The sequence below is a fragment of the Mus caroli genome, unplaced genomic scaffold, assembly GCF_978045245.1.
Source record: "Mus caroli unplaced genomic scaffold, Mus_caroli_1 scaffold_1, whole genome shotgun sequence".
Lineage (NCBI taxonomy): Eukaryota > Metazoa > Chordata > Mammalia > Rodentia > Muridae > Mus > Mus caroli.
The window spans coordinates 143,168,976-143,194,466 of record NW_028227256.1 but is presented as its reverse complement, the minus strand read 5'-3'; the positions used below and the strand labels follow the sequence as shown (position 1 = coordinate 143,194,466).

The window sequence follows — 25,491 nt, the reverse complement described above, 5'->3', positions numbered from 1 at the left end:
GACTAGTAGTCTTGGATTTTTTAAGAAAGCAAGCTGAGCAAGCCAGAGGAAGCAAGCCAGTAAGCAGCATCCCTTCATGGCTTCTTCATTTACTCCTGCCTCCAAATTCCTACACTATGTGAATTCCTGTTCTGACTTCTGTTGGTGATGAACAGCAATTTGGAAGTGTAAGCTGAATAAATCCTTTCCTCCCCAATTTGCTTTTTAGTCATGATGCTTGTGTAGGAATAGAAACCCTGATTCTGGCTTATATCTTATCTACATTACATAAGTTGTTTTAAACTAGTTAAGATAATTTATTTAGTTTGTACTCTTTTCCGTATTCTTTCAACATCAAAATTTTACTAGTGAAGATCTTTTTACATTTTTTGATATTGATGATTAGTCAATATATCACATAATTAATCAATTTATTTTCTTCATGTCATTATATTTTAGTAGTTACATCTACCCTAGAAGAAATAGCCCCTAACAAAAATGGCTGATATGAAAATAAATGGCAATTATCATTCGTAAAATGCATGAAATCTATTTCTCCTGAAGGAAGTTGAAGGGGAGGTATTAGAAAGACACAATCCAGGTGTTTTGATTTTTCTGATCAGGTGCCATAGACCTGGAACTGGAAGCTGGAGAGATATATTCTCTGCCTGACTTAGAGGTTCATCACATTGGCTTGGAAGACACTACAGGTCTGCTACACCTCTGCAGTTCAGGAGGTATTATTCACTAAGGTTTCTTCATTATTATGTCTTTATAATTGTCCTCACATACATCACATCATCTATTTGGCCAAAATGGGTTACAGACTTTGATTTAAAGACCCCATTTTATTTTATTTTTACTATTGAAAGCACAAATATTTGTTCATACATTGGTCTATTTATTATAGGGCTGACAACATTTCAATGATAAGTTAATACGTATTTGGCTAATCTTGTGTGATGATTTATATGTGTCTCATAGTGGCTTTCTCCAATAAAAACAAAATAAATGATCTTGCATATATTTATTTACATGGAATCTTCTGGGTGTATTTTAGTTATGTATTAGCTCATGGGAGAGACAGTGCTGATTCAAAAGGGAAAATGCCATGCTACAGCGGCTACTTACTGTCACTCCCTTTTGCTTCAAGTTAAAACATTTGAACTTGAGTTTATTATTTCTGTGAAAAATTTTACAAAATTTGGAATTCCTTTCAATGATCACCAAATGATACTGTTAGGAATTGGTAAAACATTTATTCAAATTGTATTTAAAATATCATTTTAAATTTTTGAGTCTATCTGTGACATTCCAGTCTGGCTCCTTCCTCCTATTTTTACTCTTCCTGTTTTGTCTCCCTTTCCTTCTCTTTTAACAATCTTTGAATAGAGATTCTTTTGCAGGCATGAATTATTCAGTGATCTCAGGAAGACATTTTGCCTTCAGTCACTCTGTATAAAGCAAATGTACACATATCCATGTAGGGGAGTGATACTAGTCAAGTCCTACTTTTCTTGAATAAATGAATATTCCAAAGAATACATTCACCTAATAATTTTGAGAACCAGCCATGGGCTCAGAATTTATGGTACAGAACAAGTATATATACTTTGAATTGAAAAAATTTTACAACACCTTGGCAAAGACAGAAAAGTGATGCTGTCAATTATTATTTGATATACTACACTCAAAAACTGCAGAGGAAAAAAATGAAAGTTACATCTGCTTATTATCCAAGACAAGCTGCTGCACTTCTATGATGGCGTTTGTTTCTGAATATAAACCTGCCTATCACTCTGCTCAGTGTGTACCCTGACATAACAGCTCAGGCTGTAAATCTGAAGAACTGTGGAAATTTTGTATGTGTATGTGTGTCTGTGTGTGTGTATAGGTCTTTATGTTTGTATGTAAATGTACAAATTTATGTAATTTTCATCTCATATATGTGTATAGATATATATGTATATAAGATATACATTTATGTGTGTATGTATAGTATAAATTCATATGTGTATATAAATTATTTATACATATATTTTTTTAAAAAATAAATTTTAGGGTGTTTCAAACTAGCAGTAAATTTAATCACCCAAACTCATAAATCAACAATGCTAATTAATTGGGATATGATCAGAGATGCAGAATGGTATATGTTATATGTTGTATGATAGCAAGTTTAGTGTGGTATTTAAATTTTCTTTAACAGTTTGATAGAAAGTACAAATGGCAATAAGAAGCTGTAAAACACAGAACTGATCAAAAAAATACAATTTCATGTTTGTGTCTGACTTATGAGCTCTATGCAGCTATAAGACTAACAATTAGTCTTTCCAGTGATGAGGCCCCTGAATGGCTATAAAAGACTAAGATATCAGACCTAAAAACATACATACACAGAAAATACTAAATAGACATAGCCAGTTGTATTATGTTTATTAATTCATATGTACATGTAACATAATTGTTAAAAGAGATGAGGTGTTGAATATGACTGGGAGAATAGGGAAACATGGGAGGTGCAGCTGAAGTAGACTATTAATAATAGGTAAGGTATGATGATATTTTAACTAAAATTTTAGAATATACATTTAAAAGGAAAACCTTTAATGCACCACAGAAGTGAACTAAGGAAGATTTTATAAAGTGGAAAGACTTCATGGTCTTGGATTTTTCATGATTACATGGTAAAAAGAGACATATTACCCAAAGAGACCAATAGATTCAGCAAAAACTAAATAAAAATTTCAGTGACATTCTTCACAGATGTATAAAAAGTGCATACTAAATCAAAAGAACCCAGGTAAGTAAAGTGAGAAAGAAAAGCAGAAAGAAAGTATATGAAATTATCATATAAAATGATGACTAATTATACTAAACAGGTATAACAATAAGAACGGAGTGGAACTGGCATAAAAATAGACACATTTATTGTTACAATAGAATACACTGTACATAAACAAACCTACCCAAGTATACACCCCTGGTTTTTGAAAAGGCATCAAAGATACATATTTGAATAAAAGACAGTCTGAAACAGGACTGAGAAATGTGAGGTCCAAATATAGAAGGACGGAACTAGATTCTTTCCATCTTAAGTATAAGTTAATTCAATGTAAGTCAATTAATATAAAATTTGAAAAGACAATAGTAGTGGAAATATAGTAAAAATAGCTAAGAATGTAAAGATAACTATAGATTTTCTAGAAAGGACTCAAATACTATGGAGAGTACTCCTAAAGCTTACTAATAGGTTTGTCAGATATACAATAAAGAGGAAATAATAACTACATTCTATAAAAGGTAGAAAACTTAAACACCAAACACCATATCCTGGCAGTAAAGGGAGGGACATAGCAGAAATGGTTTCGAGGCAGCAGTTGTGGGGTAGCATTCAAGATCTCAGGATATCTACTTATCTCCAGCTCTCCTGTCTCCAACACAGTCTATGGATATTCAAGGCACTCAGACACCTACCTCTCTGCAAGTACTCCAGCAAATACTTGCTAACCTTGGTTTAAATGTCCCACCTTTCCAAGAGATGCTTACAAGCCCAGCCCATATCACCTGGAAACAGTAGGAAAGCACTTTCAAGGCGACCTCAGTGGTCTGTTTACATACTTGCTAGGCCACCTATTTGTCTTGAGCATTAGAGTGCTGAATCGTGAACATCCAAGACTCTAGACTGAGCTGAAATTTCTCATCAGTACTTTACAGCAGTGAGATGTAGCAATCACTGGAGGGAGCTGACTTAAATAACTATGCATACAATTATTACAATTATTAAATGGTTGACGGCTGAAAAATTAACACAATTATTTCTTATAAGATATGCCTATTTAAACTCATCCAAATAAACACAGTTTCCTGGCTAGATCAGGGGAAAAGAAAAGAAAAGAAAAGAAAAGAAAAGAAAAGAAAAGAAAAGAAAAGAAAAGAAAAGAAAAGAAAAGAAAAGAAAAGAAAATTGATATTGTGTGCATTTTATGTGAAGATGTTATTTATAAAACCAGAACAGAATTCACTTTACAGTAAGTTAAATTTTACTTACCATATGCTAAAAGTAATAAAGATGCATGTTAAGCAAATTGAAAAGTTAACACAACACAATAATACATATATTCAGGTCACATAATTAAGTACTGAAGATATGGCATTTCCTACCAAAATAAGAGAGAACACTTTAAAAGTAAGAATTAGAGCATCTGCGGGAGACATCGTGGCTCCAAGACTCCACAGAGACTACTCTGCAAAAGTGAGAGTGTGGACTACAGAAGCTAACATCTTCTGGGACAGATCCTGTTTCAGGCCTTCATCTTCTGCCAGGAGGCAAATCGGAACGCCAGATATCTGTGCACCTTCCCTGAAAGAGGAGAGCCTGCCTGAAGAGAGTGCTCTGACCACTGAAACTCAGGAAAGAACTAGTCTCCCCGGTCTGCTGGTAGAGAATAACAGAATCACGAGAGGAACAAGTTTTAAAAAGAGACAACTATAACAACTGACTCCATAGTTTACCAGATGGCGAAAGGCAGACATAAGAAGCTAACTAACAAAAACCAAGACCACTCATCCATCAGAATCCAGTACTCCTACTTCAGCCAGTTCAGGGCACCCCAACACACCCAAAGACATAGACCAAGATTTAAAGGCATATCTCATGATGATGGTAGAAGACATCAAGAAGGACTTTAATAACTCACTTAAAGAAATACAGGAGAACACTGCTAAAGAGTTGCAAATCCTTATAGAAAAACAGAAAAACACATCCAAACAGATGATGGAAATGAACAAAACCATACTAGACCTAAAAAAGGAAATAGACACAATAAAGACAACCCAAAGTGAGGAAACACTGGAGATAGAAACCATAGGAAAGAAATCTGGAACCATAGATTGGAGCATCAGCAATAGAATACAAGAGATGGAAGAGAGAATCTCAGGTGCAGAAGATTCCATAGAGAACATGGGCACAACAATCAAAGAAAATACAAAATGCAAAAAGATCCTAGCTCAAAACATCCAAGAAATCCAGGACACAATGGGAAGACCAAACCTAGGGATAATAGGAGTAGATGAGAATGAAGATTTTCAACTCAAAGGGCCAGCAAATATCTTCAACAAAATTATAGAAGAAAACTTCCCAAACCTAAAGAAAGAGATGCCCATGAGCATACAAGAAGCCTACAGAACTCCAAATAGACTAGACCAGAAAAGAAATTCCTACCGACATATAATAATATAATAATCAGAACAAAAAATGCACTAAATAAAGATAGAATATTAAAAGCAGTAAGGGAAAAAGGACAAGTAACATATAAAGGCAAGCCTATCAGAATTACACCAGATTTTCACCAGAGACTATGAAGGCCAGAAGATCCTGGACAGATGTTATACAGACATTAAGAGAACACAAATGCAAGCCCAGGCTACTATACCCAGCCAAACTTTCAATTACTGTGAATGGAGAAACCACAGTATTCCACGACTGAACCAAATTCACACAATATCTTTCCTAGAATCCAGCCCTCAAATGATGATAAAAAAAAAAAAAGGACAGAAACCATGTCCTAGAAAAAACAGGAAAGTAATCCTTCAACTAACCTAAAAGAAGACAGCCACAAGAACAGAATGCAAAGGTTAACAAAAAAATATAAGAAAGCAACAATTACTTTTCCTTAATATATCTTAATATCAATGGACTCAAGTCCCCAATAAAAAGACATAGACTAACAGACTTGCTACAGAAACAGGAACCAACATTTTGCTGCTTACAGGAAACCCATCTCAGGTAAAAGACAAACACTACTTCAGAATGAAAGGCTGGAAAACAATTTTCCAAGAAAATGGTCTGAAGAAACAAGCTGGAGTAGCCATTCTAATATCTAATAAAATCGACTTCCAACCCAAACTCATCAAAAAAGACAAAAAGGGGCACTTCATACTCATCAAAGGTAAAATCTTCCAAGAGGAACTCTCAATTCTGAATATCTATGCTCCCAATTCAAGGGCAGCCACATTCATTAAAGACACTTTAGTAAAGCTCAAAGCACACATGGCACCTCACACAATCATAGTGGGAGACCTCAACACACCACTTTCACCAACGAACAGATCATTGAAATAGAAACTAAACAGGGACACAATGAAACGAACAGAAGATATGAAACAAATGGATCTAACAGATATCTACAGGACATTTTATCCTAAAACAAAAGGATATAACTTCTTCTCAGAATCTCATGGTACCTTCTTCAAAATTGACAACATAGTTGGTCACAAAATAAACCTCAACAGATGCAAAAATATTGAAATTGTCCCATGCATCCTATCAGATCACCAAGAAGTAAGGCTGATCTTCAATAACAAAATAAATAATAGAAAGCCAACATTCACGTGGAAACTGAACAACACTCTTCTCAATGATACCTTGGTCAAGGAAGGAATAAAGAAAGAAATTAAGGACTTTTTAAAGTTTAATGAAAATGAAGTCACAACTTACCCAAACTTATGGGACACAATGAAAGCATTTCTAAGATGAAAACTCATAGCTTTGAGTGCCTCCAAAAAGAAACTAGAGAGAGCACACACTAGCAGCTTGAAAACACACCTAAGAGCTCTAGAACAAATGGAAGCAAATTCACCAAAAAGGAGTAGACAGCAAGAAATAAACTCAGGGGCAAAATCACACAAGTGGAAATAAGAAGAACTATTCAAGAATCAACCAAAGGAAGAGCTAGTTCTTTGAGAAAATCAACACAATAGATAAACCCTTAGCCAGACTCACTAGAGGGCACAGGGACAGCATCCTAATTAACAATATCAGAAATGAAAAGGGAGACATAACAACAGATCCTGAAGAAACCGAAAACACCATCAGATCCTTCCACAAAAGGCTATACTCAACAAAACTGGAGAACCTGGATGAAATGGACAAGTTTCTAGACAGATTCCAGGTACTAAATATAAACCAAGATCACGTTAATGATCTAAACAGTCCCAGTCATTAATAGTCTCCCAACCAAAAAAAGCCCAGGACCAGATGGGTTTAGTGCAGAGTTCTATCAGACCTTCAAAGAAGATCTAATTCCAGTTCTTCACTAACTTTCCACAAAATAGAAGCAGAAGGTACTCTACCCAACTCATTCTATGAAGCCACTATTACTCTGATACCTAAACCACAAAAAGACCCAACAAAGTTAGAAAACTTCAGCCCAATTTCCCTTATGAATATCGATGCAAAAATCCTCAATAGAGTCCTCGCTAACTGAATCCAAGAACACATCAAAACAATCATCCATAATGACCAAGTAGGTGTCATCCAAGGGATGCAGGGATGGTTCAATATACGGAAACCCATCAACATAATCCATTATATTAACAAACTCAAAGACAAAAAACACATGATCATCTAGTTAGATGGGGAGAAAGCATTTGACAAAATCCAACACCCATTCATGGTAAAAGTCTTGGAAAGATCAGGAATTCAAGGCCCATACCTAACCCTGATAAAAACAATCTACAGCAAACCAGTAGCCAACATCAAAGTAAATGGTGAGAAGCTGGAAGCAATCCCACTAAAATCAGGGACTAGACAAGGCTGCCTACTTTCTCCCTACCTACTCAACATTGTACTTGAAGTCCTAGCCAGAGCAATTGGACAACAAAAGGAGATTAAGTGGATACAAAATAGAAAGGAAGAAGTCAAAATATCACTTTTTGCAGATGATACGATAGTACATATAGGTGACCCTAATAAATTCCACCAGAGAATCCTAAACCTGATAAACAGGTTCAATGAAGTATCTGAATATAAAATTAGCTCAAACAAGTCAATGGCCCTTCTGTACACAAAGGATAAACAGGCTGAGAAAGAAATTAGGGAAACAACACCCTTCTCAATATTCACATATAATATAGAATACCTTGGCGTGACTCTAAATAAGAAGTGAAAGATTTGTATGATAAGAACTTCAAGTCTCTGAAGAAAGACATTAAAGAAGATCTCAGAAGATAGAATGATCTCCCATGCTCATGGATTGGCAGGATCAATATAGTAAAAATGTCTATCTTGCCAAAAGCAATCTACAGATTCAGTGCAGTCCCCATCAAAATTCCAACTCAATTCTTGACCAAATCGGAAAGGGCAATCTCCAAATTCATCTGGAATAACAAAAAACCTTGGATAGCAAAAACTCTTCTCAAGGATAAAAGAACCTCTGGTGGAATCACCATGCCTGACCTAAAGCTGTACTACAGAGCAATTGTGATTAAAAAAAAAATGCATGGTACTTCTATAGCTACAGACAAGTAGTCCAATGGAGTAGAATTGAAGACCCAGAAATGAACCCACACACCTATGGTCACTTGATCTTTGACAAGGGAGGAAAAAGCATCTAGTGGAAAAAAGACAGCATTTTCAACAAATGGTGCTGACACAAGTGACAGTTATTATGTAGAAGAATGCGAATTGATCCATTCCTATCTCCTTTTACTAAGGTCAAATCTAAGTGGATTAAGGAACTCCACATAAAACCAGAGACACTGAAACTTATAGAGGAGAAAATAGGGGCAAGCCTTGAAGATATGGGTACAGGGGAAAAATTCCTGATAGAACAGCAAAAGCTTGTGCTGTAAGATCGAGAATCGATAAGTGGGACTTCATAAAGTTGCAAAGCTTCTGCAAGGCAAAAGACACAGTCAATAAGACTTAAAGACCACCAACAGATTGGGAAAGGCTCTTTACCTATCCTAAATCAGATAAGGGACTAATATCCAATATATATAAAGAACTCAAGAAGGTGGACTCCAGAAAAACAATTAACCCCATTAAAAAATGGGGCTCAGAGCTAAACAAAGGATTCTCACCTGAGGAATACCAAATGGCTGAGAAGGACCTGAAAAATGTTCAACATACTTAATTATCAGGGAAATGCAATTCAAAAAACCCTGAGATTCCACCTCACACCAGTCAGAATGGTTTAGATAAAAAATTCAGGTGATAGCAGATGCTGGCCAGGAGGTGGAGAAAGAGGAACACTCCTCCATTTTTGGTGGGATTGCAAGTTTGTAAAACCACTCTGGAAATCAGTCTGGCGGTTTCTCAGAAAATTGGACATAGTACTACAGGAGGATCCTGCAATACCTCACCTGGGCATGTATCCAGAAGATGTTCCAACCAGTAAGAAGAACACAAGCTCCACTATGTTCATAGCAGCCTTATTTATAATAGTCAGAAGCTGGAAAGAACCCAGATGCCCCTCAACAGAGGAATGGATACAGAAAATGTGGTACATTTACACAATGGAGTACTACTCACCTATTAAAAAGAATGAATTTATGAAATTCCTAGGCAAACATCCTGAGTTAGGTAACCCAATCACAAAAGAACTCACACAATATATACTCACTGATAAGTGGATATTAGCCCAGAAACTTAGAATACCCAAGATATATGATACAATTTGCTAAATACATGAAACTCAAGAAAAATGAAGACCAAAGTGTGAACACTTTGCCCCTTCTTAGAATTGGGAACAAAACACCTATGGAAGGAGTTACAGAGACACAGTTTGGAGCTGAGACGAAAGGATGGACTATCTAGAGACTGCTGCACCGGGGGATCCATCCCTTAATCAGCCTCCAAATGCTGACACCATTGCATACACTAGCAAGATTTTTCTGAAAGGACCCTGATATAGTTGTCTCTTGTGAGACTATGCTGGGGCCTAGCAAACACAAAAGTGGATGCCCACAGTCAGCTATTGGATGCATCACAGGGCCCCCAATGGAGGAGCTAGAGAAAGTAACAAAGGAGCTAAAGGGATCTGCAACCCTAAAGGTGGAACAACAATATGAACTACCCAGTACCCCCCGGAGCTCCTGTCTCTAGCTTCATATGCATCAGAAGATGGCCTTGTTGGCCATCAGTGGAAAGAGAGGCCCATTGGTTGTGCAAACTTTATCTGCCTCAGTACATGGGAATGCCAGGTCCAAGAAGTGGGAGTGGTTGGGTAGGGGAGTGGGTGGGGGAGCAGGTGGGAGACTTTTGTGATAGCATTGGAAATGTAAATGAAATAAATACCTAATAAAAAACAAGTAAGAATTAATATGATGTTTTGGCCACTGTTCCTAAACAGAAATTTTTTGAGTGAGAGAAAACTCCGGCTTACTTGGTCATTCATATCTGGTAACTTTGTTATCTAAATTCTCAACATTTGTTTTATGATCACCGATGTTGCTCATATTCTGATGAAGTGCCTTCATTTCTCTTAATTGAAGATTTATTTTACTTTTAAGTGGTGTGTGTGTGTGTGTATGTGTGTGTGTGTGTGTGCTTGTGTGTGTGTGTTTGTGAGCACATATATATGTTTACATGTATGTATATAATTTTCCACATGGCCCAGGACAGACTTAATTTGCAAGAAAATACGTAGTTAAAGCAATTAGGAGTGTAAACAAAATTTTAAAATAATCTTTAAAAACTAATTCTCAGTACTTTGCATACAAATTGCTTGTTAATGCTAAATCAAGCTTGTCTAGCCCTCAAGGTACACCAGTCATCTCATCTAAGGTTAACAGAATTTTCTCCTAGATTCAGTTTAAACGGACTTCAGATAATGAAAAATGAACATCTTTAAAGGCATTATACAAATCCAAACAACAATTTTTCCTCCGTTAAAATTTAATTATGATATGGTAGCTAATTGAATTTCTATTCACCACATTTTCACCTTTAATCCCATCTAGAAATAAGAACAACAGACAGATGATTTTACATACAGATGTAAGGATGATTGCAATAAAAAATCGGTATGTATTAATCTGTAAGAAGTTCTAATGTTCAGCATAATGTTTAATTAAGTGCTTTACATGTAGTGATGTCATCATCTGTTTTCATATTTCACTGTGGAAAAGTAGGTTATATTATGAATGAGCTTACATTTAATGTCATGAAGCTACAAGAACTTGAAACAAAATGAATGTAAACAATATAAAGCATGCTTGTAACAAAAGCTGATAGGTGAAATTTCCAGGTTTATGGGCAGATTAGTGTACACTGGTCTAGAACAGCTTACTGGACAAACTGTTCTAAACATTCTGTATGAAGCATCTTACATAATTAGAAACTAGCCTCGAGAAGGTTAATTCAGTTGAATTATTAAGTATGTTTGTACTAACAATGTGTTGATTATAAAGATATACTGAACAGCAGGTACTTAATACTATTACAGTCATGTACTATTATATTTTAGGTTAAAACTGACTACAGTGCCCAAATAATAATTTTATTAGTTTATCTTCTCATGCATTACTACTCTAATTATTTGTTCTGGTTTATCTTAGAGTAAACTAGTTACTGATAGTAAGTATTACTTATTCTGGTATGAAATTCTCCCCTAAAATAATCTATGTACTAATTTTCTACTATCATATTAATATAAAAATGAATCTGATACCTTTGATCACTCTATACATTTTGTTATGATATGCACTTTAAGACCTATATTCATGGAAGAAATCACTGTTACAGATCTGTTAGTTTTGAAGACATCAATAAGTAAAAGTATTAATAGTATTAATAGTCACTTTGATGTTTGATTGAGGATATCTGACTACTTTCATGTAGAATGGAGTATGAATTGTTAAGGGAGCAAATCAACACAGAGATAAAGTGTAACAAAAATTAGATGTAACATACCAAATATAATATACACAAATTTTAAGAGGTATTTAAAAACACATATTTCTGAATTGCTAAATTTGTATTTATATGACATACAAAATGTGCAGATAAAATATGAAGATAAAAACATGTAACACCATATAAGAAAAATATCTCTGGGGCTAAAGAGTATAGGTAGAAATAATTTTCAACAAATACTACAGAAAGATATAAGGTTCACAAAATAGATTTAGAGGGGAAAATAGCAGTGAGTTATTACTATTAAAACCCCTGTTGAGTATTTGGGGTAGCTCATCTTGTTATTTTATAACATATCATTAAAGAAATATTGTTATATTTTATCCCCCCAAAACTGCAGACACATGAAATTCTCTAAGGTAAAGTGTGAATGATATAATCTCAGTTTGCATTCTCTGGGACATACAGTAAGTGTCTCTGCAATCCAGATTTATGATGTAAAAACATATAATGAATTTCTTCTAAGTTAGGAAATACTGTCTAAATCTGTTTCTTAACCCTGAATTTGTTTTCCAAAATATAAATTTATTATCCTTTGAATAATTCAAGGTGAAATTTTAAGTTATACAAAACAGAAGTTCTTTCTAGTGTAAGAGACAACTATAATTCATGAGAATCTGTTATACAATGAAGAGCTAATTGATGTAAAACTTATATTTTAATGTAGTATTTTAGATGGTTTCAGTTTGAAGGATCATCTTATATATTAAGAAGTGGAAGTGACTCTGATATTTCTGAAAACTTAAAATAGATTTTCAGAAGAGTAAATGTACAGAGAAAACACTGAAGAACATGAGTACATAAACTCACCAGCACAGTGGCTGAGTAGTTAATACTAAGATATCAAAACTTGGGAGCAGGCGGGAGCCAGAGAGCCACTGAGGCAGCACCCTTTTGGGGCCGCAGACATCCAGCACCCTCCCAGCCAGAGGACAGTGGTCCGCCCTGCACGGGAGCACCATCTTGGTTCCAGGACTCCACCAAACTTAGGAACTTAGTCTGCACAGGTGAGAGTGTGCACTACAGAGGCAGACAGCTTCTGGGACAGGCGGGAGCCACAGAGCCGCTGAGGCAGCACCCTTTTGGGGCCACAGACATCCGGCACCCTCCCAGCCAGAGGACAGTGGTCTGCCCTGCACGGGAGCCCTCTGCCTCATGAGCAGGGAGCACCATCTTGGATCCGGGACTCTGCTGAACTTAGGAACTTAGTCTGCACAGGTGAGAGTGTGCACCACAGAAGCTGACAGCTTCTGTGACCTACCAAAGCAACACAGCATCTGGGAAAGGTCCTGTTTTGGGCCTTCTTCTTCGGCCAGGAGGAGGTTCAAACACCAGATATCTGTACACCTTCCTTTAAGAGGAGAGCTTGTCAGCAGAGAGTGCTCTAACCACTGAAACTCAGAGGAAAGAGCCTGTCTCCCAGGTCTGCTGATAGAAGGTAATCAGAATCACCAGAAGAACAATCTCTAAACAGAGACAACTATAACAACTCCAGAGATTACCAGATGGCGAGAGGTAAATGTAAGAATCTTACTAACAGAAACCAAGACCACTCACCATCATCAGAACACAGCACTCCCACTTCGCCCAGTCCAGGGCACCCCAACACACCTGAAAAGCTAGACCTGGATTTAAAAGCATATCTCATGATGATGGTAGAGGACATCAAGAAGGACTTTAATAACTCACTTAAAGAATTACAGGAGAACATTGCTAAAGAGTTACAAGTCCTTAAAGAAAAACAGGATAACACAATAAAACAGGTAGAAGTCCTTAAAGAAAAACAGGAAAACACATCCAAACAGATGATGGAAATGAACAAAACCATACTAGACCTAAAAAGGGAAGTAGACACAATAAAGAAAACCCCAAATGAGGCAACACTGGAGATAGAAACCGTAGAAAAGAAGTCTGGAACCATAGATTCGAGCATCAGCAACAGAATACAAGAGATGGAAGAGAGAATCTCAGGTGCAGAAGATTCCATAGAGAACATCCGCACAACAATCAAAGAAAATGGAAAATGCAAACAGATCCTAACTCAAAACATCCAAGAAATACAGGACACAATGAGAAGACCAAACCTACGGATAATAGGAGTGGATGAGAATGAAGATTTTTCAATTCAAAGGACCAGCAAATATCTTCAACAAAATTATAGAAGAAAACTTCCCAAATCTAAAAAGAGATGCCCATGAACATACAAGAAGCCTACAGAACTCCAAATAGACAGGACCAGAAAAGAAATACCTCCCGACACATAATAATCAGAACAACAAATGCAATAAATAAAGATAGAATACTAAAAGCAGTAAGAGAAAAATGCCAAGTAACATATAAAGGCAAGCCTATCAGAATTACACCAGATTTTTCACCAGAGACTATGAAAGCCAGAAGATCCTGGACAGATGTTATATAGGCACTAAAAGAACACAAATTCCAGCCCAGGCTACTATACCCAGCCAAACTCTCAATTAACATAGATGGAGAAAACAAAGTATTCCACGACAAAACCAAATTCACACATTATCTCTCCACGAATCCAGCCCTTCAAAGGATAATAACAGAAAAAAAAAAAAAAAAACAATACAAGGACGGGAACCACGCCCTAGAAACAACAAGAAGGTAATCCCTCAACAAACCTAAAAGAAGACAGCCACAAGAACAGAATGCCAACTTTAACAACAAAAATAACAGGAAACAACAATTACTTTTCTTTAATATCTCTTAATATCAATGGACTCAACTCCCAGATAAAAAGACATAGACTAACAAACTGGCTACACAAACAAGACCCAACATTTTGCTGCTTACAGGAAACTCATCTCAGAGAAAAAGATAGACACTACCTCAGCATGAAAGGCTGGAAAACAATTTTCCAAGCAAATGGTATAAAGAAACAAGCTGGAGTAGCCATTCTAATATCTGATAAGATTGACTTCCAACCCAAAGTCATTAAAAAAGACAGGGAGGGACACTTCATACTCATCAAAGGTAAAATCCTCCAAGAGGAACTATCAATCCTGAAAATCTATGCTCCAAATACAAAGGCAGCCACATTCATTAAAGAAAATTTAGTAAATCTCAAAGCACACATTGCACCTCATAGAATAATAATGGGAGACTTCAACACACCACTTTCACCAATGGACAGATCATGGAAACAGAAACTAAACAGGGACACATTGAAACTAACAGAAGTTATGAATCAAATGGATCTGGCAGATATCTACAGAACATTCTATCCTAAAACAAAAGGATATACCTTCTTCTCAGCACCTCATGGTACCTTCTTCAAAATTGACCACATAATTGGTCACAAAACAGGCCTCAACAGATACAAAAATATTGAAATTGTCCCATGCATCCTATCAGATCACCATGGACTAAGGCTGATCTTCAAAAACAAAAAAAATAATAGAAAGCCAACATTCACGTGGAAACTGAACAACACTCTTCTCAATGATACCTTGGTCAAGGAAGGAATAGAGAAAGAAATTAAGGACTTTTTAGAGTTCAATGAAAATGAAGCCACAACATACCCAAACTTATGGGACGCAATGAAAGCATTTCTAAGATGAAAACTCATAGCTCTGAGTGCCTCCAAAAAGAAAATAGAGAGAGCACACATTAGCAGCTTGACAACACACCTAAAAGCACTAGAACAAAAGGAAGCAAATTCACCCAAGAGGAGTAGACAGCAGGAAATAATCAAACTCAGGGGCGAAATCAACCAAGTGGAAATAAGAACTATTCAAAGAATCAACCAATCAAGGAGCTGGTTCTTTGAGAAAATCAACAAGATAGATAAACCCTTAGCCAGACTCATTAGAGGGCACAGGGAAAGCATCCTAATTAACAAAATCAGAAATGAAAAAGGAGACATAACAACAGATCCTGAAGACATCCAAAACACCATCAGATCCTTCTACCAAAGGCTATACTCAACAAAACTGGAGAAACTGGATGAAATGGAGAAGTTCCTAGACAGATACCAGGTACCAAAGTTGAATCAAGATCAGGTTAATGATCTAAACAGCCCTATATCCCCCAAAGAAATAGAAGCAGTCATTAATAGTCTCCCAACTAAAAAAAGCCCAGGACCATATGGGTTTAGTGCAGAGTTCTATCAGACCTTCAAAGAAGATCTAATCCCAGTTCTTCACAAACTATTCCACAAAATAGAAACAGAAGGTACTCTACCCAACTCATTCTATGAAGCCACAATTACTCTGATACCTAAACCACAAAAAGACCCAACAAAGATAGAAAACTTCAGACCAATATCCCTTATGAATATTGATGCAAAAATCCTCAATAAAGTTCTTGGTAACCGAATCCAAGAACACATCAAAACAATCATCCATCCTGACCAAGTAGGTTTCATCCCAGGGATGCAGGGATGGTTCAATATATGGAAATCCATCAACTTAATCCAGTATATAAACAAACTCAAAGACAAATGCCACATGATCATCTCGTTAGATGCAGAAAAGCATTTGGCAAGATCCAACACCCATTCATGATAAAAGACTTGGAAAGATCAGGAATTCAAGGCCCATACCTAAACATGATAAAAGCAATCTACAGCAAACCAGTAGCCAACATCAAAGTAAATGGTGAGAAGCTTGAAGCAATCCCTCTAAAATCAGGGACTAGACAAGGCTGTCCACTTTCTCCATACCTATTCAACATTATACTTGAAGTCCTAGCCAGAGGAATTCGACAACAAAAGGAGATCAAAGGGATACAAATTGGAAAAGGTGAAGTCAAAATATCACTTTTTGCAGATGATATGATAGTATATATAAGTGACCCTAAAAATTCCATCAGAGAACTCCTAAACCTGATAAACAGCTTCGGTGAAGTAGCTGGATATAAAATTAACTCAAACAAATCAATGGCCTTTCTCTACACAAAGAATAAACAGGCTGAGAAAGAAATTAGGGAAACAACACCCTTCTCAATAGTCACAAATAATATAAAATATCTTGGCGTGACTCTAACTAAGGAAGTGAAAGATCTGTATAATAAAAACTTCAAGTCTCTGAAGAAAGAAATTATAGAAGATCTCAGAAGATGGAAAGATCTCCCATGCTCATGGATTGGCAGGATCAACATTGTAAAAATGGCTATCTTGCCAAAAGCAATCTACAGATTTAATGCAATCCCCATCAAAATTCCAACTCAATTCTTCAACGAATTAGAAAGTGCAATCTGCAAATTCATCTGGAATAACAAAAAACCTAGGATAGCAAAAACTCTTCTCAAGGATAAAAGAACCTCTGGTGGAATCACCATGCCGGACCTAAAGCTTTACTGCAGAGAAATTGTGATAAAAATTGCGTGGTACTGGTATAGTGACAGACAAGTAGACCAATGGAATAGAATTGAAGACCCAGAAATGAACCCACACACCTATGGTCACTTGATCTTCGACAAGGGAGCTAAAACCATCCAGTGGAAGACAGACAGCATTTTCAACAAAGGGTGCTGGCACAACTGTTTGTTAACATGTAGAAGAATGTGAATTGATCCATTCCTATCTCCTTGTACTAAGGTCAAGTCTTAGTGGATCAAGGAACTTCACATAAAACCAGAGACACTGAAACTTATAGAGGATAAAGTGGGGGAAAGCTTAGAAGATATGGGCACAGGGGAAAAATTCTTGAATAGAACAGCAATGACTTGTGCTGTAAGATCGAGAATTGACAAATGGGAACTCATGAAACTGCAAAGCTTCTGCAAGGCAAAAGACACCATCAATAAGACAAAAAAAAAAAAAACACCAACAGATTGGGAAAGGATCTTTACCTATCCTAAATCAGATAGGGGACTAATATCCAATATATATAAAGAACTCAAGAAGGTGGACTCCAGAAAATCAAATAACCCAATGAAAAAATGTGGCTCAGAACTGAACAAAGAATTCTCACCTGAGGAATACCGAATGGCAGAGAAGCACCTGAAAAAATGTTCAACATCCTTAATCATCAGGGAATTGCAAATCAAAACAACCCTGAGATTCCACCTCACACCAGTCAGAATGGCTAAGATCAAAAATTCAGGTGACAGCAGATGCTGGATTAGGATGTGGAGAAAAAGGAACACTCCTGCATTGTTGGTGAGATTGCAAGCTTGTACAACCACTCTGGAAATCAGTCTGGCAGTTCCTCAGAAAATTGGACATAGTACTACCGGAGGATCCAGCAATACCTCTCCTGGGCAAAAATCCAGAAGACATCCCAACCGGTAAGAAGGAAACATGCTCCACTATGTTCATAGCAGCCTTAATTATAATAGCCAGAAGCTGGAAAGAACCCAGATGCCCCTCAACAGAGGAATGGATACAGAAATTATGGTACATTTACACAATGGAGTACTACTCAGCTATTAAAAAGAATGAATTTATGAAATTCCTAGCCAAATGGATGGACCTGGAGGACATCATCTTGTGTGAGATAACACAATCACAAAGGAACTCACTCAATATGTATTCACTGATAAGTGGATATTAGCCCAAAACTTAGGATACCCAAGATATAAGATACAATTTACTAAATGCATGAAACTGAAGAAGAATGAAGACCAAAGTGTGGACAATATGCCCCTTCTTAGAATTGGAAACAAAACACCCATGGAAGGAGTTACAGAGACAAAGTTTGGAGCTGTGATGAAAGGATGGACCATCTAGAGACTGCCATATCCAGGGATCCATACCATAATCAGCTTCCAAACGCTGACACCATTGCATACACTAGCAAGATTTTGCTGAAAGTACCCAAATATAGCTGTTTCTTGTGAGACTATGCCGGGGCCTAGCAAACACAGAAGTGGATGCTCACAGTCAGCTATTGGATGTATCACAGGGCTCCCAATGTAGAAGCTAGAGAAAGTACCCAAGGAGCTAAAGGGATCTGCAACCCTTTAGTTGGAACAACATGATGAACTAACCAGTACCCCGGAGCTCTTGTCTCTAGCTGCATATGTATCGAAAGATGGCCTAGTCGGCCATCACTGGAAAGAGAGGCCCATTGGACTTGCAAACTTTATATGCCCCAATATAGGGGAATGCCAGGGCCAAAAGAATGGGAATGGGTGGGTAGGGAAGTGGGGGGTGCTATGGGGGACTTTTGGGATAGCACTGGAAATGTAATTGAGGAAAATATGTAATAAAAAATATTAAAAATTTAAAAAAAAGATATAAAACTTAAGATACAGTTGAAGGGTCTTCTGCTATGGTCTGATGGGCACTCTTATAATGGACCCAAGAAGTTCTCCTTTGTGGTGGCCATCTGAAATTAATCTTTCATGATTCATCTGAGCTGAAGATGGGATTGTAACAAATATGTACATCACTGTGGGCCATTCCTGTTACCAGATACCCATGTTCCTGTCAATAGAAGAAATGCTATCTAAGAGCAAACTCATGAATCTGGGCTGATAATGCCTGTAATGCATTAATGGATAGGAAAATTGACACTTCTGTGCACAGTGTGAAAGGCTGAGGAAAGTTTGGCAGAGCTCTACGTCTTTAGGGGCCAAAGAATTAACACATTTGGGCATGCATTTAAGCATTCTTAGTGTTCCAATGATAGTACTGAACCGAGAAAACTTCTAGGCATGTGTTATTGTAAGACAGACTTCAGGACCCAAACTGAAATAGAAGTCTCTCTCCTGGTAAAAGAAGAGATGATTGTTACACTGAACTATTTAGGTATATATAAATATGTATATTAGAGTTATTTCAGATACCCATAAAACACAATGAGACTTTTGGTTTTAAGTTAAAAATTACTAGATTTATCAGTCTTAAAAACACTGTAAAAAGTGAAAAATAGAAGAGGTACACTTAGATCAATATGAAATAGTTGATGTGATTTTGAGTTACATTCAACGTTTCTTATTGTATTCATTCTACAGGAAACCAAACTGAACTTCCACTTATCCTAATATTCTTATATCTTATTTACAGTTACTACCCTGAGCATCACCATCTAAATGTCAAGCCATCTCAGTGTTTTTTATGTTATTCAAGAACTGAATTCCAAAACTAAACATTTCCAAATAGCATTTGTGCCTACACTGTCTCTGAATTGGAGTAGGTAAAGTCTACAATAAGCAAACGAAAACAGCCAAACACAACTATGGTGACTTTTCTGGCTTTAAATTAATAACGAGAACCCTAAGTTGCTTCATTCATAGTTTTCAGTTTCCTACTTCTTTTGTCACCTTAGCCATATACCTCAAATTTGCACAATTTTCTCTTATTCAACATGTTCTCACGAAGGCAATGGCACATCATTCCAAGTGTGACTCAAGTCGTCTCTGCATTTAGAACATGATAGTTGCCTGCAGTGTTCCCAAACTATCAGTTCAGAATAATAATGAAAGATCCAATTTCAGGATGGAAAGTTAATACTGTAGAAGTTTTCTAATATATATATTTATAGTTATAGCAAAGTGATCTAAGTGAATTCCCCAAATAGTAAAGAGATAAAGACCCAACTGTACATTTTTGTCAACAAATGAAGCTTTGAGGACTGGGATAGAATTTTATCTAATTGATCTATTGGCCAAAGTTGTTCCATGGAAATCCCCAAGTAAAAGTTACTCTTTTTCTCCACATGTATGTGTCATCTTGGAGGCCCACTGCTGAATAAGGTCACCTTTTCTAGGACTTCTCAGTTTGTTTGTTTTGCTTATTTTTTGTTTTGTCTTGTTTTGTTTTTCTCAACTCTGGCTGGCTGATTCAACTCAGCTGTTCTGGCTCAAACTCTTCTCCAAGCTGACTGATTCAATCTATCTTCTCCTGGCTTCTCAATGAGTTGCTCTGCTTGACCTCAAACTAACTCTACCATTTTTTTTCTAATCTTCTGGTCCCCTTTCATTCTTTGGCTCATTCTTTCTTCACCTTCAAAATATCTCTGTAAAATTTCCTGGTAAAATAGGATTCTCTCTCTCTCTCTCTCTCTCTCTCTCTCTCTCTCTCTCTCTCTCTCTCTCACACACACACACACACACACACACACACACACACACACACACACACACAGAGAGAGAGAGAGAGAGAGAGAGAGAGAGAGAGAGAGTTGCTCTCTTAAGTAGCCTCTCATTCCTGTCCTTATGAGAATTGTACATAACCTATCTCTGACTCTTGTCAAACACTACTGTTTCCTTCTACAAACTAATTTTCACTTTACTGTTTGGAATTAATGGTGTAAACTAATGACATGTGTGTCTTCCAGCCAGAGGGATTAGATGAGTGTGTCATGTCTCCATGGCAGGTGGATCACACCAACCTAGAAAGTCTTTGGATGTGATACTTTGCCAGAGTAACGATGTTGCTAGACTAAAATTCCTCTATATCCCAAACATTGTTGCCCAGAATATTGATTGCTCTCCACCAACTAACAGCAAGCCCTATTTGCTAAAGACAATATCTATAAAACTCACTGAACAGAGAGAAGTTATGCTGGTATCTACATGGAGACTTAACTCTTACACTCTAGGGTCTTTGGTACAGGAAGAAACCCTGGAATTTAGCATAAAAACACAAACCCAGCCAAAACTCCTTTCATATATAATAACGTTTTACCTGGTACAACAGAATTGGTGGGGGTAACCACCACCACCAACAACAACAACAAAAAGAGCTTACTCTGCAATATAGAATCCATACACAACACTGCTAGGGTGACCAGGAACCTGAGACTAGATAATCTATGGGAAATCTAAACTCTATTGTTATAAAATAAAATATAAAATAAAAAGCCTGTAGGAACAAAATGATTCCTAGGAACATTATACTATATTCAGAGATTAGTGCTTTCTTCAGTCATCATCAGAGAAGTTTTCTCCTGAAGCAAATAAGAATAAATCCTGTGACCCATATCTGGACATTATGAAGACAGTGAGAAAACTTGGAGCACATTCCTCTAAATGTATGTGTCTATAACCCCCACCACCACCTCAGGGATAAAGGAGCCCTGAAGAAGGGAAAACTGAAAAATGAAATAGTCAAAAATGATGAAAGACACACAGGACCTCTAAGTAAACATGATAAATAAACTCATATGACCTCACAAAGACTAAGGCCACATGTCCGTGGCTTACATGGGTTTGCTCCAGGTCTTTTGCATATATATCATTGTTTCCAGTTTAGTGTTTTTATGGAATTCTTGATTGTACAAAGGAGTGTGTATCTGTTTCTTGTGCATTCTTTTGAGCTCTTTTCCTTCTATTGTTTATTTATCCATTTCCAGTCTGTTAAATTTATTTTATTTTATTTTATTGTAGATGACTATGTTTTTCACTCACGAATATAAGGAACCTTCACCTACTAAAATTTTCCTATGTATTACCCAGAACCTTTCCAATACAAGTGTTGAAACCAGCAAATAGAACTGCTTCAATTTTATCATACATGAGGAGATTACTTACACCCTTCATAAGGTAAACTTCTCTTTTATAATTGAAAATGGAAAAGAAGGTGCTAGAATGAGAAATGACATTGTCTAATCTTATAAAAGAGAAGACTGAGATTGGTAACTTTGTAAGTAGTAAGTGAAGAATAAGAAAGACACAATCAAACATTTCCCCTCTACAATGATCACTCTGCTACACACATCACTATTTTAAACCTATCTTGCTTACCACAGTGGAAATCTTCCCTGTTCCTAGTTGAGATTCTGCTACCTTCCTAGTTCTTTGTGTCTGTGCTTATACTGCATACAGAAATTCATCCAAAGACAGAAGATACTGTCCCCAACTTGATATGTCAGCAGTCTTATCCTATCCCATTGATATTTTGGTTTTTGTGTTATGTATTCTTATTCTTTCATGGTATCTCCTTTTTTTAAAATTAAAACACAAAGTTATTGACAAAATAACTCATGAAGATGGAACATATATAACAAATACAAAACCCCTTCAAAATATATTTTTCTTTTCAAAGATTCTACAGTTATATAGTGGTGAGGTATTTTATTCTCAAACATCCCTGATGGCCCAGAATGTTACTAGACAACTCCTTCCATCTCTGAGTCCTGGGATACAGATGTAAACCAGCACATAAAAATGTATGGAGAGAAGCTTAAGTCAGCACTGGGTGATAAGTGTGGACAGAAACTTTTGGCTTGTCCAGGCCATGTATGGTTATATTGCTGCTCTTATTCTACTTGAAAAAATTATAGTCAACTAAATATAATTAGTCCACAGAAGTTAAATATTCTTCCCTGTATATTCATAAGTCAATGTACTGTGAGGGCAACAGAAAAACTTTTTATGGTCCTGCCTCATGAGTGCATATTATATACAATACTTCAAATATGAAAATTCAATTCTTTCTGAGTCATTCTTACATTTTCTGTGTTCTATCCATAAAGTCAAATATTTATGTGATATTTTTCATTGATGAATAATATTAATCAACAGTATGAAAAATACTCACCAGTAGTATGAGAAAGGAACTTAGACACATAACTTCAGAAGTTAAAATATTACAAAATATTCTTTTGTAAATTATGTTTCTTGAAATAAGGAGTGTCATACTGGCTGTTGCTCCTTCACTCATGGAAACATTAAAATTGATTTCTGATTCCGTAAATGCAGTCTTATCAATGATCAAGAGTTAATAGGTAATAGAGGACTAAAATCCAAAATACATAAAGAACTCAAGAAGTTAGACTCCAAAAAAAAAAAAAAAACCAAATAACCCAATTTAAAACTGGGTTACAGAGCTAAGCAGAGAATTCTCAACTAATGTATCTCAAATGTCCAGGAAGCATTTTAAAAAAATGTTCATCATCCACAGTCATCAGGGAAATGCAAATCGAAAAGACCCTGAGATTCCACCTTACACAAATCAGAATGGGTAAGATCCAAAACTCAAGTGACAGCACATGGTTGTGGTGGTGAGGATGTGGAGAAAGAGCAACAACACTCCTTCATAGCTGGTGGGATTGTAAACTGGTACATCAACTCTAGAAATCAATCTGGTGGTTCCTCAGAAAACTGGAAATACTTCTATCTGGAGATTCAGCTTTACCACTCCTGGGCATATACAGAAAAGATGCTTTACCATACCACTAAGACACATCCTCCCCCTATGTTCGTAGCAGCCTTATTTTTAATAGCCAGAAAGCTGGAAACAACCCAGGTGACCCTTCACCGAAGAATAGCTGCAGAAAATGTAGTTCATATACATAATGAAATATTACTCAGCAAATTCAAAGATGAATATCATGATTTTTGCAGACAAATGGATAGAACTAGAAAATATCATCCTGAGTGATGTAACCCAGACCCAAAAGGACATTCATGGTGTATCTCACTGAAAATTGGATATTAGCCAAAAATACAGAATACCCAGGATACAACTGACAGACCATAAGAAGTTTAACAAGAAAGAAGCCTCAAGTGAGGATGTCTCAGTCCCACTTAGAAGTGAGGAAAATTAATCATGGGAGGCAGAGGGAGCGAGTGGCTCTGTGGAAGAGAGGAGAGGGAAGGGAAAAATTTGGGCAGGATTTGGTATAGAGGGAGACAGGAGAGACATGCAGAGGGTTATGAGAATGTACAGAAATATTCAGTTGCTGGGGGTGGGGAGCCAGAGGAATCTCTAGAAAGTCCAAGATACCTTAGATGTGAGAGGCTCCCTGGACACAATGGGGATGATCTTAGTTAGCCAAAACGTTCAATCAACAGTGGGGAGATAGAACCTGAAGAGACCACTTCCTGTAGATAGACATGATCCCCAGTGGAGGGATGGGGTCATCAACGCACGTTCAAAAATGTTGACACAGAATTATTCCTGTCTAAAAAAATACAGGGACAAGAATGGAGCAGAGACCGAAGAAAAGGCCATCCGGTGACCATCCCATCTTGGGAAATATCCCATTGGCACGCACCAAACTCTAACACTATTATTACTAGTGCTATGTTGTTCTTGTAGATAGTAGCCTACCATGGCTGTCCTCCAAAAGACTACCAGCAGCTGATTGAGACAGATGTAGATAGTTATAGACAAGTATGAGGGGCCCCTAAGGAAGAGTTGGTGGAAGGATTTAAGGATCTGAAGACCCCCATAAGACCAGTAGTGTCAAACCTGGACCTTTGGAAGTCCTGAGAGATTAAGCCACCAACAAAAAAACATACACAAGGTGTTTCATGGCTCCCAGCATCTATGGAGCAGAGGACTGTCTTGTCTGGCCGCAGTGGGAAAGAATACACCTAATTCTGTAGAGACTTTATGCCCCAAGGGAAGGGGGATAGGGAAATGAAGTGACTTGAGGTGGAGGTAGGTGGGGAATTGGGTGAAAGAACACACTCTCAGAGGCAAATAGGAGGGCGGATGTGGTTCAGAACTCTGGGAGGAGGAGTACCAAGAGGGGGAAAATTTTGGAATTAAATAAAATTAATTAGTTAGATTTCCTTGTTGGAATTCTGGGATTGATGTAGAATGATGTAGAAATTTAAACATACCATGAAGAAAAATTTATATTATTTTGTTAGAAATACCAATATTTGAGAACATGACATAATCCTAAGATCCTATAACTACTCAACTTCAGCCATTCTGCTTTAGGAGTAAAAATGTTGACTAATGGTAATGAAATTCTTGCCTTTGTCCTGATCTTAGAAGAAAGTCTATCAACTTTTCTTTGTGGCCTTGTGATACCAGCAGTGTTCCTCAGCCAAAACACTAGGGATCATATCCTTTTGATTTTTGAAAATTTGCGACAAAATTAAGAAAATATATTTTAGTTGGAACATTATTATTTACTTAGTTTTTAATTGGTTACTTTATT

At 36.8% G+C, this 25,491-nt stretch overlaps 1 long non-coding RNA gene across 1 annotated transcript in view; it reads left to right on the top strand.

The window, feature by feature from the left end:
• Positions 1-25,491, top strand: part of LOC147006146 (uncharacterized) — a 122,354-nt gene that overhangs the window by 969 nt on the left and 95,894 nt on the right. The window lies entirely within an intron of this gene.